At 45.2% G+C, this 11203-nt stretch overlaps 1 non-coding gene across 1 annotated transcript; it reads right to left on the bottom strand.

The window, feature by feature from the left end:
• Positions 1-3430: 3430 nt before the first annotated feature.
• Positions 3431-3503, bottom strand: TRNAG-CCC. Its single transcript has one exon. It is a non-coding gene; the product is annotated as a tRNA-Gly (tRNA).
• Positions 3504-11203: the final 7700 nt, after the last annotated feature.

Here is an 11203-nt window from a genome sequence, read left to right as displayed (position 1 = left end):
ACCTGAAAACTGGGTTCCCCTCTTAGTGGATGCTAAGCCAAAAGACACAACCAACTCAAAGAGCAGAAGGAAGGATTTATTACTTGCAGCAAATAAGGAGAACACCGGAGATGTTTCCCAAAGCTGTGTCTCCCCGAACAGCAAAATCGGGCAAGTTTTTTGTTTTGTGTTTAAGTTAAAAAAGAGTAATTTTTAAATTTTTTATTGGAAGTTTTAAACTGAGGGTATATGCATATGCATGAAGGGGCTTGAGAGGAGGAGAATTCTGCCTGGATTACAGCAAAGGTTAACAGAGGACAGGCTTCAGTGGATTGAAGTCAGCAGGGGTCGGAAAAGGTCAACCTTGTCATCCCATACGTTTCTGTTGAGCTGGTGGTTGAGCACTTCTGGCTAATCTTTACCGGTGAAACAGAACTGGAAGTCATAATTTATAACTGATTGGCCATTCTTACTTCTCTTGCCTCATGAATCGTTTGTTCTTCCGTTCCCTTAAGACCATCATTACTGAGACCTACTCAAGTGCAAGCATTGTGGCGGGCCTGGGTCACAAAATAGGTTTAGGCTCAAAATGCTTTCTCTTTTGTTAAAAAACAGTATCTGGTTCTTTTCCTCCGGGGACCCCCTACCCTCTCTGCTTCCGCTGTCACCATGCTGAGCAGAGCCCTATATATAGTCTGTGCTCTGAACAACCCAAGGGGACACCATTCACCCCGATTAGGATGTGAGAGGCACCCTCAGAGTTTGACCACATGACTGTGCTGTACTGGAGAAGTGAGATGAACCAGCATACACTGAATAAATATATCTAATTCACACATGCATTCAACACGTTTGCAAACATGCCTTCATCACATTCCTCCACACCCAAACTCTAAAACACAAGTTGTCCCCCCACCCCCACCCCCCAGCTACGGCCAGGCCTGGCTGCTCCCTCCTCTTGGTAGTCAAATTTGCTCTCTGCATGCACACCCTGACCACTCTTTCTGACTCAACCCATTCAAATACCCACTCTGCCAATGCCTGGGAGGCCATTCCCATGACATCTCTGCCATCTCCAGAGATGGTCTGTAATCACACTTTCTGCTCTTCTCCTCTGGTCCTCAGCATGGGGCGCTTCCTCTGCTCACAGCAGTGTTTTGCTGGGGAAGGGCATGAGACCATGCTGCCAGCACCCTGCTCAGCATGTGCTGCGTGCCTGTGACTGAGGTCACGTGGCAGAGCTTGCCTCGGGATGACTCACTGCTGCTCTCCACAGCTGCTGCCCCCGCTCCCTTCAGACCCCCTCTTCAGCCTCCATCTGTATTGCAAAGACGAGGTCATGTGGGGGAACATAGGTCCCCCAGAATAGCTCTGGAGTTTTTTCCTCTGCTCTCTGAGAAAGTGGGGTCAAAATAGACCAGAAATCCTGCCATTTGCAATAAAAGGAATGGACCTTGGCACTGTGCTAAATGAGATAACTCAGAGAAAGACAAACACAGGATGATCTCATGTGTGGAATCTAAAAAAATGTTTTAAATAACTTAAAAACAACTCAGAGGACAGATTGGTGGTTGCCAGAGGTGGGGATGAGGACTGAGTGGAGGACGTTAAAGTGGTCAAAAGGAAGAAACTTCAGTGACAAACATGTGCTGGAAGGAATTCCCTGGTGGTCTAGCGGTTAGAATTTCAGTCTTCCACTGCCAGGGGCCGGGGTTCAATCCTTACTCAAAGCACTAAGATCCCGCAAGCTGCATGGGTTGGCCAAAGAAAAAGAACAGAAAGTCATGGGGATGTAACATAGGGCACAGTGACTATGGTTAATAATACTGTGTTGTTTATTTGAAAACAGCCAAGACTATAGATCTTAAAAGTTCTCATCACAAGAAAAGTGAGAAAGGAGAAAAGAATGTCTAAATCTAGGAATAGGGTGGAGGGTGTGACAAGAAATATACAGGATGAGCCCAGAGCATCCTGAGTGGCAAAAAGTACAGAAATGCTTTAAAAAAAAAAAAAAAAAAGTAGCAAAAACAAAAAACACAATGATGGGAATATGGGCAGCTCATAGTGACTTCCTTCCAAAGAGGGACAGCATAGAAACTGAGAGAAAAAAGTACCTTCAAGGTAAAGAAACGTGGGACTTCCCTGGCGGTTCAGTGGTTAGGACTCTGTGTTTTCACTGCCGAGGGCCCCTTAGGGGAAGTGGGAATGCACGAGGGGTTCAGTGTGGCCAAAAAAAAAAAAAAAATCTGACAAATAGGACCTTCGACTTCAGGCAGGTGATCAAGGTTAACATCAAGAGAGAAAAACCATGTGGATAGAATATTTCTTCGATATGATGTGATGAGAATGACATTTTATGTCTATGGTTTCGTTCCCCCAAACCGCAAACTCCAGGACTTCCCTGGTGGCTCAGTGGTTAGGAATCTACCCGCCAAGGTAGGCGACACAGATTCAATCCCTGGTCCGGGAGGATTCTATACGCCGAGGATGCAGCTGAGCTCGTGGGCCACAACTACGGGGCCCGTGCTCTAGAGCCCACGTTCCACAGCAAGAGAAGCCGCTGCAATGAGAAGCCTACGCGCTGCAACGAAGAGTAGCCCCTGCTGGCCGCAACTAGAGAAAACCTGCATGCAGGGAAAATCTGCATTCAGTGCAGCCAAAAATGAAGAGTAAATAAATAAATACTAGATATTTAGTTTCAAGATTAGGCTCCAGTCTAATCATAAGAAAAATAGCAGACAAACCCCACTTGTGGGACGTTATGCAAAACTCCTGACCAATACTCCTCCAAACTGTCAACATCATCAAAAACAAGGCAAGTATGAGAAACTGTCACAGTCAAGAGACTATATACATATAACGGAGTATTCAGTTCAGTTCAGTTCAGTCGCTCAGTCGTGTCCGACTCTTTGCCACCCCATGAATCGCAGCACGCCAGGCCTCCCTGTCCGTCACCAACTCCCGGAGTTCACTCAGACTCACGTCCATCGAGTCAGTGATGCCATCCAGCCATCTCATCCTCTGTCGTCCCCTTCTCCTCCTGCCCCCAATCCCTCCCAGCATCAGAGTCTTTTCCAATGAGTCAGCTCTTCGCGTGAGGTGGCCAAAGTACTGGAGTTTACTTGGCCACAAAAAAAGAGAATGAAATCTGGCCATTTGTGACAACATGGATGGACTTAGTATTATGCCAAATGCAGTAAATCAGACAAAGACAAACACTGCATGAGTTCACTTACATGTGGAATCTAAACAAATAAAACAAATGAACAAACATAACAAAAACAGAAACAGAGTTATAGACACAGAGAAAAAACAGTTGCTCTTGGGGAGAAGGGTAAGGGGAGGAGATCCGTATCTTGGAGCTATTTTTCTATCAGTATACAGAGAGCTTCCTTATGATTTTTTTTGTTGTTGACTACGCTGGGTCTTAGTCGTGACATGCAGGATCTAGTTCCTAGACCAGGGATCAAACCTGGGCTCCCTGCATTGGGAGTGCAGAGTCTTAACCACTGGACCACCAGGGAAATCTCTCCTTTTTATTTATTATAGCTGCATAGTATTCCACTGCAGCAAAGTCTCATCATTTATTTATCAGCTATTTATTAAGTTGTTTGCAACCTCTCCCTACTATAAATAAGCTAAAGTTAACACTGTCCATATGTCATGTTATAGAGTGGAAATATTTCTATAGGATAAATTTCTAAAAGGGGGTTACTGAGCTCAAGAATATATAGATCCATAACTCAGATACATATTAAATTCTCCTCCATTAAGGTAATACCAATCTAAGTTCCTACCAGCAATACGAGAGTGTCTATTTCCCCACCAGTATTCTTGCCTGGAGAATTCCATGGACAGAGGAGCCTGGCAGGCTACAGTCCATAGGGTCACAAAGACTCAGGCATGACTGAGCCACTGAGCACACATTTCCCCGTTCAAGGCAGTATGCGGTCAAACTTTTGCATATTTATAATGTGAGAGAAGAAAAATGATTTCTGACCTTGCAATTTGCATTTCTCTTTTTGCAAACTGAAGCTGAGCAAATATTCACATTTTCCTTGCATTTCATTTTCTATGAGCGCTTTCTAGTCTTAGCTCATTTTTATACTGGGCTTTTGTGTTTTTCCTTATAAAATTCTAGGGGCAATTTACATTTTAGGAAGATTTGACCTTTGTCTGCAAATATTTTCCTTTGTCATGTGTCTCTCCACTCTGTTTTTTAAGCTTGCCCCATAGACTCCACCCCTTCACTTCCTCAGAATTTCCCTCTCCAGGCCATGGGGCCCCTCTCACAGACACATCCAGAAGACCCTCTAGTTCCTCACTCTTCCTGGTGGCATTTTTTCTTTTTTTTGATGTATGTATTTATTTGTTTTTGGCTGCTCTGTGTCTTTGTTGCAACACAGACTTCCTCTAGTTATGGTGAACAGGGGCTACTCTTGGTTGTGGTGCCTGAGCTGCACGTTGAGGTGGCTTCCCTCGTTGCAGAGCACAGGATGTAGGGCGCTCAGGCTTCAGTAGTTGCGGTGCACTGGCTTAGTTGCTCAGAGGCACGTGGGGTCTTCTCGGACCAGGGATTGAACACGTGTCTTCCCCATTGGGAGGCAGACTCTTATCCGCTAGACCACAAAGGGAATCCTTCCCGGTGGCCTTTGATCTCTTGGTGACATTGGACTCTAGACTGAGACGCCTCTTGTGAGCAAATAACCTTTATTCTGTCCTTTATCGACTTTAGTGGTTGCACATTCTCATTAGGACACAGAAAACATGGAAAAGTACACAAATGAAAAGCAAAACTCACCTTATATTGCACCTCCCAGGGTAACTGCTTTTAGTCTACCAGTGCCTATGCACATTTTTAATTGTGTGTAGGTTTTTCTATTTACAAAGTAAATTTCTTAAATTTATCCAGTCCCTTTGGGAGTGGTTAGCTGCACTCTCCCACCTCTTGGGTTTCTCTTTGTCCCTATTCTGTCTCACAAGGAGGTGATCCCGAGGTGCTGACCTGGGGTAACGTCTCCCTCCTGCCCACCCCCAAACAGCCTCACTTTCTCTCCTGGACTTGTTTCTCCTGCCCCACTCCCACCTGCTCCAAGTTTAACTGTTGCTCACCCTCCTGCCAGAGACGTCAAACTCTTGGTCTCCTTTGTTCTTCAGAACCACCCAGGTGGAAACCTGAGTTTATCAACTCATCCTCCCAAACAATGCTGGTTTCCCTCCTTCTGGTAGTAAAACCAGCCAGGAGTAATCTCCAAGACTCACTATGCATGGTTTCCGGCCACGTCTTGTCTTGCATGCCAAACATTTCCCTAATTCATCCTGCTCTGGTCTCTGGGCTTTCCTCATGCTCTTCCTCGCCTGGACACGGTCCCCTTCCCGCAGCAGGTCTCCCCAGGACCCTTTGTCACATTCTGCCCATCCTCTGCCCCAGTGCAGCCCTGGCTTCCCTGCCCTCCCAAGCCCCGCTGCCTCATAGTCCCCCCCCACTTCCCTGGCTCTGCTCTCCAGGGGGGCCCCCTGTGGGGAGCCACACTGCACTCATATACCCAGGCCCCTTGCTGGCAGGCTGCCCCATTCTCCCAAGGTGCCAAGCACTTCCCCTGGCAGTACATTTATCTCTCTGTATTGTAATTTCCTATTTACTCCTCTGTCTCCCTACTGACCATACACCGGGGGCAGGACTGTTTTTTCATTGATGTATTTTGAGTGTACATTAAATAAGTTTGTTAACGTGGAGGAAAGAAATGACTCTCCAGCTAACATGACTACTCCCACACTGAACCCTCAAAACTCTCCATCCAGCATGATTCCTGGAGGGCTAACTTGGCCTGGCTGGAGTTGGTACCCTCTTTAGGTCTGCTATGCAAGCCCCTCCACCTGGACTGACTGCCTTCCTCTGTCACCGCGGTCCTCTCAGAACCTCAATTTACTCGTCTGTCTACAGGAAAGAACACTCTGGAAAACTGTGAGGACAAGTGAACGATGTGCCTTGTAGATGGCAATGTGATGAATGAATACCAGGAGTGGGTACATTATTTAAAAAAAAGCACTACTGTTCATCAAACATGTTTTCTATACCAGGCATTGTTCTAACACCCAACTATTGATATTAATGCCTTTCATCCCAACAAACTAGCTCCTTTTCATAGAAAAGTATACCAAGGCACAGAACAGTTCTTGACTGATTTGCCTTGATTCCACCCTGGCGTAGAGGAGCTAGGATTTGAACCCAGGTCATATAGCTCCTCGGGCTTCCCTAGCAACTCAGCTGGTAAAGAATCTGCCTGTAATGCAGGAGACCCCAGTTCGATTCCTGGGTTGGAAAGATCCCCTGGAGAAAGGATAGGCTACCCAGCCCAGTATTCTTGGGCTTCCCTGGTGGCTCAGATGGTAAAGAATCCACAAGAGACCAGGGTTCAATCCCTGTGTTGGGAAGATCCCCTGGAGAAGGGAACAGCTACCCACTCCAGGATTCTTGCCTGGAGAATCCCATGGACAGAGGAGCCTGACAGGCTACAGTCCATGGGGTCACAAAGAGTCGGATACAACTGAGCACCTTTCATTTCGTATAACTCCACTTGCTTAACCACCACCCTGTATTGCCCATCTATTAAATAATACACTTAACATTATTTGGTCTGAAAGCTGCCTTCTTCAACTAATTAATTAACTGGGTTTTGTGACCCAGTCATACAGCTATGTTCTCCTGGCCTGATTCTAATTCCAATGGTAAATATGTAGGTAGATTTTTGTGTAGATAACCACTTACCTCTCAAGGATGGAGACATGTTCAAAATGTAGCTCTTAAAAAAAATTAAAATGCTGAATTTCCCTGGTGGTCCAGTGGATAAGAATCCATTGTCTATCAATTCAGGGGACACTGGTTCCATCCCTGGCCCAGGAAGATCCCACATACTGTGAGGCCACTAAGCAGCCACTAGGCCTGTACCCCACAACTACTGAGCCCACGCTCTAAAGCCCACGAACTGCAACTACTGAAGTCCACGTGCCCTAGAGTCTGGGCTCTGCAACGAGAAGCCACCGCAACAATGAGCCCGTACTCTGCAACTAGAGAGTAGCCCCCACTCGCCACAGCTAGAGAAGGTCCACGCACAGCAACAAAGACCCAGCACAGCCATAAAGAAATAAAAGAACCACGCCCATAGTTTTTCTTCTTCAACATTTGTGTTATCAGATTCAAATAGAATAAATACTTATCAGTTGAATTAAACAGAGACATTTAAAGACATCTGTTTTGTCATACTTGATGCAGACTCACCTTCAATGGTACTTACAGACGTCCGTCCCCTAATCCACACTTCTAGGTCCTTCAAGCATTCTGAGGATGAGGTTTCCAATCCCTTCCCTCATTTTCAGAATTTCCTCACCAAGAGAGAGATGGGGGAAGGAGGAAAGTGCTTACTTAGCCTGGGCACAGGAGAAGAGAGATAGAAGAGTTTATGTGGATCCTTCGGTGTCTATAGCTCAGACCATGGAGGGTGACATGGCGACATCACCTCTATGTAAAAAGTTTCCCTAGTCTCCCTCCCTTGTCTGTTCGGTCCCCACCCTCTGATGTTAGCCTTGTCCCTGGCGCAAAGCACTATGGGGACCAGAGAAAGGAGAAAGGGCAGAAAGAGGCCAGCGCTGGACACACAAGGAGAGACTGAGACAGAAAGGAGGAGTCCCCCTCCCCAGGGGACAGCTAGAAGCAAGAGGTCTGCCTCCCAGCACCATGCCCCCTAACTGCTAGGTCTCACTGCCTTTACTTCCAGGAGGCCAGAAATTTGTTGGATGCCAGGAGTAAAAGAGAGGGCAAAAGATGAAGGAGCGTTAGAGAGATCCAGAGAAAAAGGGCAGATGTGAAGGGGACCCACGTTCAGTATTAAATGATCGATATGCAGAATTCAGAAAAGATTCGGAGGACAGCAGTTAACGTAACAGAATATGTCCATGTATTCAGCATCAAGATTAGGCAGTGTCAACATTTTGCCATATTTCCTGTAGTTTTCATTCATTTGAATTTATTTATTTGATTTTTGGCTACGTTGGGTCTTTGTTGCTGCACCGGCTTTTCTCTAGTTGTGGTGAGTGGAGGCTGCTCTCTCGTTGAGCTGCATGAGCTTCTCCTTGTGGCGGCTCCTCTTGTTGAGGAGCACGGCTCTAGGGCACTAACTTCAGTAGCTGCATCACGCGGACTCAGTGGTTGCAGTTCCCAGACGCTAGAGCACAGGCTCAGTAGTTGTGGCCCATGGGCTCAGTTGCTCCATGGCATGTGGGATCTTTCCAATTCAGGAACTGGACCCGTGTCTCCTGCATTGCCAGGTGGATTGCTTACCACTAAGCCACCAGGGAAGCCCTCTTCATTCTTTTGTTTTTTTAAGGGATAGTACATTACAGGGGCTTCCCTGGTGGCTCTGCCTGCCAATGCAGGAGATAAGGGTTTGATCTGTGGGTCAGGAAGATCCCCTGGAGAAGTAAATGGCACAACCCACTCCAGTATCTTTGCCTAGAAAATCTCATGGGCAGAGGAGTCTGGCAGGCTAAAGTCCACGGGGTGGAAAAAAAGAGTTGGACATGACTGAGCAACTAGAAAACAACAACAACAACATACATTATAGACACAGCTACTTAGAGCCTTTCTCCCATCTATGTTTCTTAGGTTACTTTTTTTTATTTACACTTTCTGTATAAACCACATGACATGGGGGATCTTAGTTCTGAATAAGGATGGAACCAGTACCCCCTGCATTGAAAGCTCTGAGTCTTAACCACTGGTCAACCAAGGAAGTCCCTCCCATCTATGTTTCAACTTTTACTACATGGGCATATGTGGGTTAGGTATCTATAAAAATATATATACTGTTGCTTATGTGTTCTACATTTTTAAATACTGGGTATTATTTGGCTTATATTCTTTTGCCATTTGGTTTTATCTTATTCAACATCATTCTTTTGAAACTTATCCCTGTTAATATATGAGAGTGCATTCATTTTATCTGCTGTATAGTATTCCATTTTGATTGCATTTATGTTTCTGTTATCTTGTTGGTGGACAGTGAAGTTGTTTCCAGTTGTTGTTATTATAAAAACCATGAATGGACTTCCTCATATATATCTCCCTGTGCACATCTGTGAGAATTCCTCTAGAGTCACACCTAGAAGTAGAATTGCTGAATTCCAAAGAAATGTGTGTTTTCAGCTTTACCAGATGTTGCCAAATTGCCCTGTAAAATGATTATGTCCAATACTCCATGAATTTCTTCTCAAATACTTTGCATGTCTCCATGAACCAGAGTGGATAAATAACATCTCACATTTATGGACCACTCATCTTTCCTTCTCAAGAAATAACCTGCACCCTCCTCCATTCACTTTTCTGTAATGCTTTTTGTGTGTGTCCTTTTCTTTCTTACTATAAAAGTACTTTATTTATGATTGATACTAAACCTTTTTCAATTATGTGAATTGCAAATTTCTTCTCCCAGTCTGTGAGAGACTTTTACTTTGTAGTGTCTTTTGTTCTTGTGTTTTTGTTTTTGTTTAATTTATTTGGCTGTGTTGGTTCTTAGTTGTGGCACAAGGAAGCTTTCATTGTGGTGCATGAACTCTCTAGTTGTGGCGTGAGGACTCAGTACTTGTGGCATGAGGACTCAGTACTTGTGGCATGAGGGCTCAGTAGTTGCCATGTATGGGCTTAGTAGTTGCGGCATGAGGGCTCAGTAGTTGTGGCGTGAGGACTCAGTAGTTGTGGCATGAAGACTCAGTAGTCATAGCAGGAGGGCTCAGTAGTGGCGGTGTGAGGACTCAGTAGTTGTGGCATGTGGGCTCAGTAGTTGAGGCGTGAGGACTCAGTAGTCGTGGTGTGAGGTCTCAGTAGTCGTGGCATGAGGGCTCAATAGTCGTGGCATGTGGGCTTAGTAGTCATGGTGTGAGGTCTCAGTAGTCGTGGTGTGAGGTCTCAGTAGTTGTGGTGTGAGGGCTCAGTAGCTGTGGCGTGAGGGCTTAGTAGTTGAGGGCTACTGAGCCCTCACACTACAACTACTGAGCCCTCATGCCACAACTACTAAGTCCTCATGTCACAACTACTGAGCCCTCACGCCATGACTACTGAGTCCTCACGCCACAACTGCTGGGCCGCAGTTGTGGCATGAGGGCTCAGTAGTTGTGGCGTGAGGGCTCAGTTGCTCTGTGGCATGAGGGATATTAGTTTCCCAACCAGGGATTAAACTTGCATCCCCTGAATTGCAAAGTGTATTCTTAGCCACTGGGCCACCAGGGGAGTTCCTATAGTGTCTTTTGTTAAATGTTTTCGAATTATTATTGAAGATGGGTGATTGATACATGGGGAATCATTATGCTGCTATCTCTACTTTTATGTAATTTTGAATATTACCCTAACAAAAAGGTTCTTAAAAATCCATAAAGCAATTCTCTATTATCCCAAATTCCTAAAGATCAGTTCCTATATTTTATCATTTTACTTTCCACATTCAGGTCTCTAATGCCACTGGAATTTATTTTTGTAGTTGCTGTGGGACAGGATCAAATATTATATTTCCCTCATAGATGGCCAACTGTGTCCAGTTCTATTTCTGATCCTGTTTATCCCTTCTCCTCTGACCAGAAATTTCCCCTCAGCCCCATATATCCTCAAGTCTGCTTCTAAGCCCTCTATTCTGTTCCTTAGTCACTGTGTATACTCTCATCTTGCCACAGTTTTTTTAAATTAATTAATTTATTTGGCTGCACCTACAAATACAACTAAGCAGAGTCTTAGTTGTGACATGAAGCATTTTTTACTTCAGTTGCAGCATGTGAGATCTAGTTCTCTACAGGCCCCCTGCATTGGGAGAGTGGCGGCTTAGCCACTGGACCACCAGGGAAGTTCCCTCTGCGGCAGTTTTAACCCCCATATTACCAGAGTGGCCACAGTAGTATCTGTCAGGCCAGATTGGTATCCCTTCTTCTTTTTCTTCTTCAGATTGACTTGGCTTTTCTTAGCCTCTTTCCTTCCAAACAAATTTTATGATTAGCTTACGCAATTCCAGAAAGAAAACAAAAAACAAAAAAACCCCCAACAGTCCTGGATTAATTGGAATCCTGTTGAATTCCAGATTCATTTTTGGGAGAAGCAACATCTTTCTAACACGATATCTTCCTGACCATCACCTTGTCATATCCGTCCATGTACAAGGGCTTCTATTTTGATCCTTATGTAAAA

Source organism: Bubalus bubalis, chromosome 2 (genome assembly GCF_019923935.1).
Source record: "Bubalus bubalis isolate 160015118507 breed Murrah chromosome 2, NDDB_SH_1, whole genome shotgun sequence".
In the NCBI taxonomy this organism is placed as follows: Eukaryota; Metazoa; Chordata; class Mammalia; order Artiodactyla; family Bovidae; genus Bubalus; species Bubalus bubalis.
Note: the sequence above shows the minus strand (reverse complement) of the source record. Positions and strands in the feature narration are given on the sequence as shown.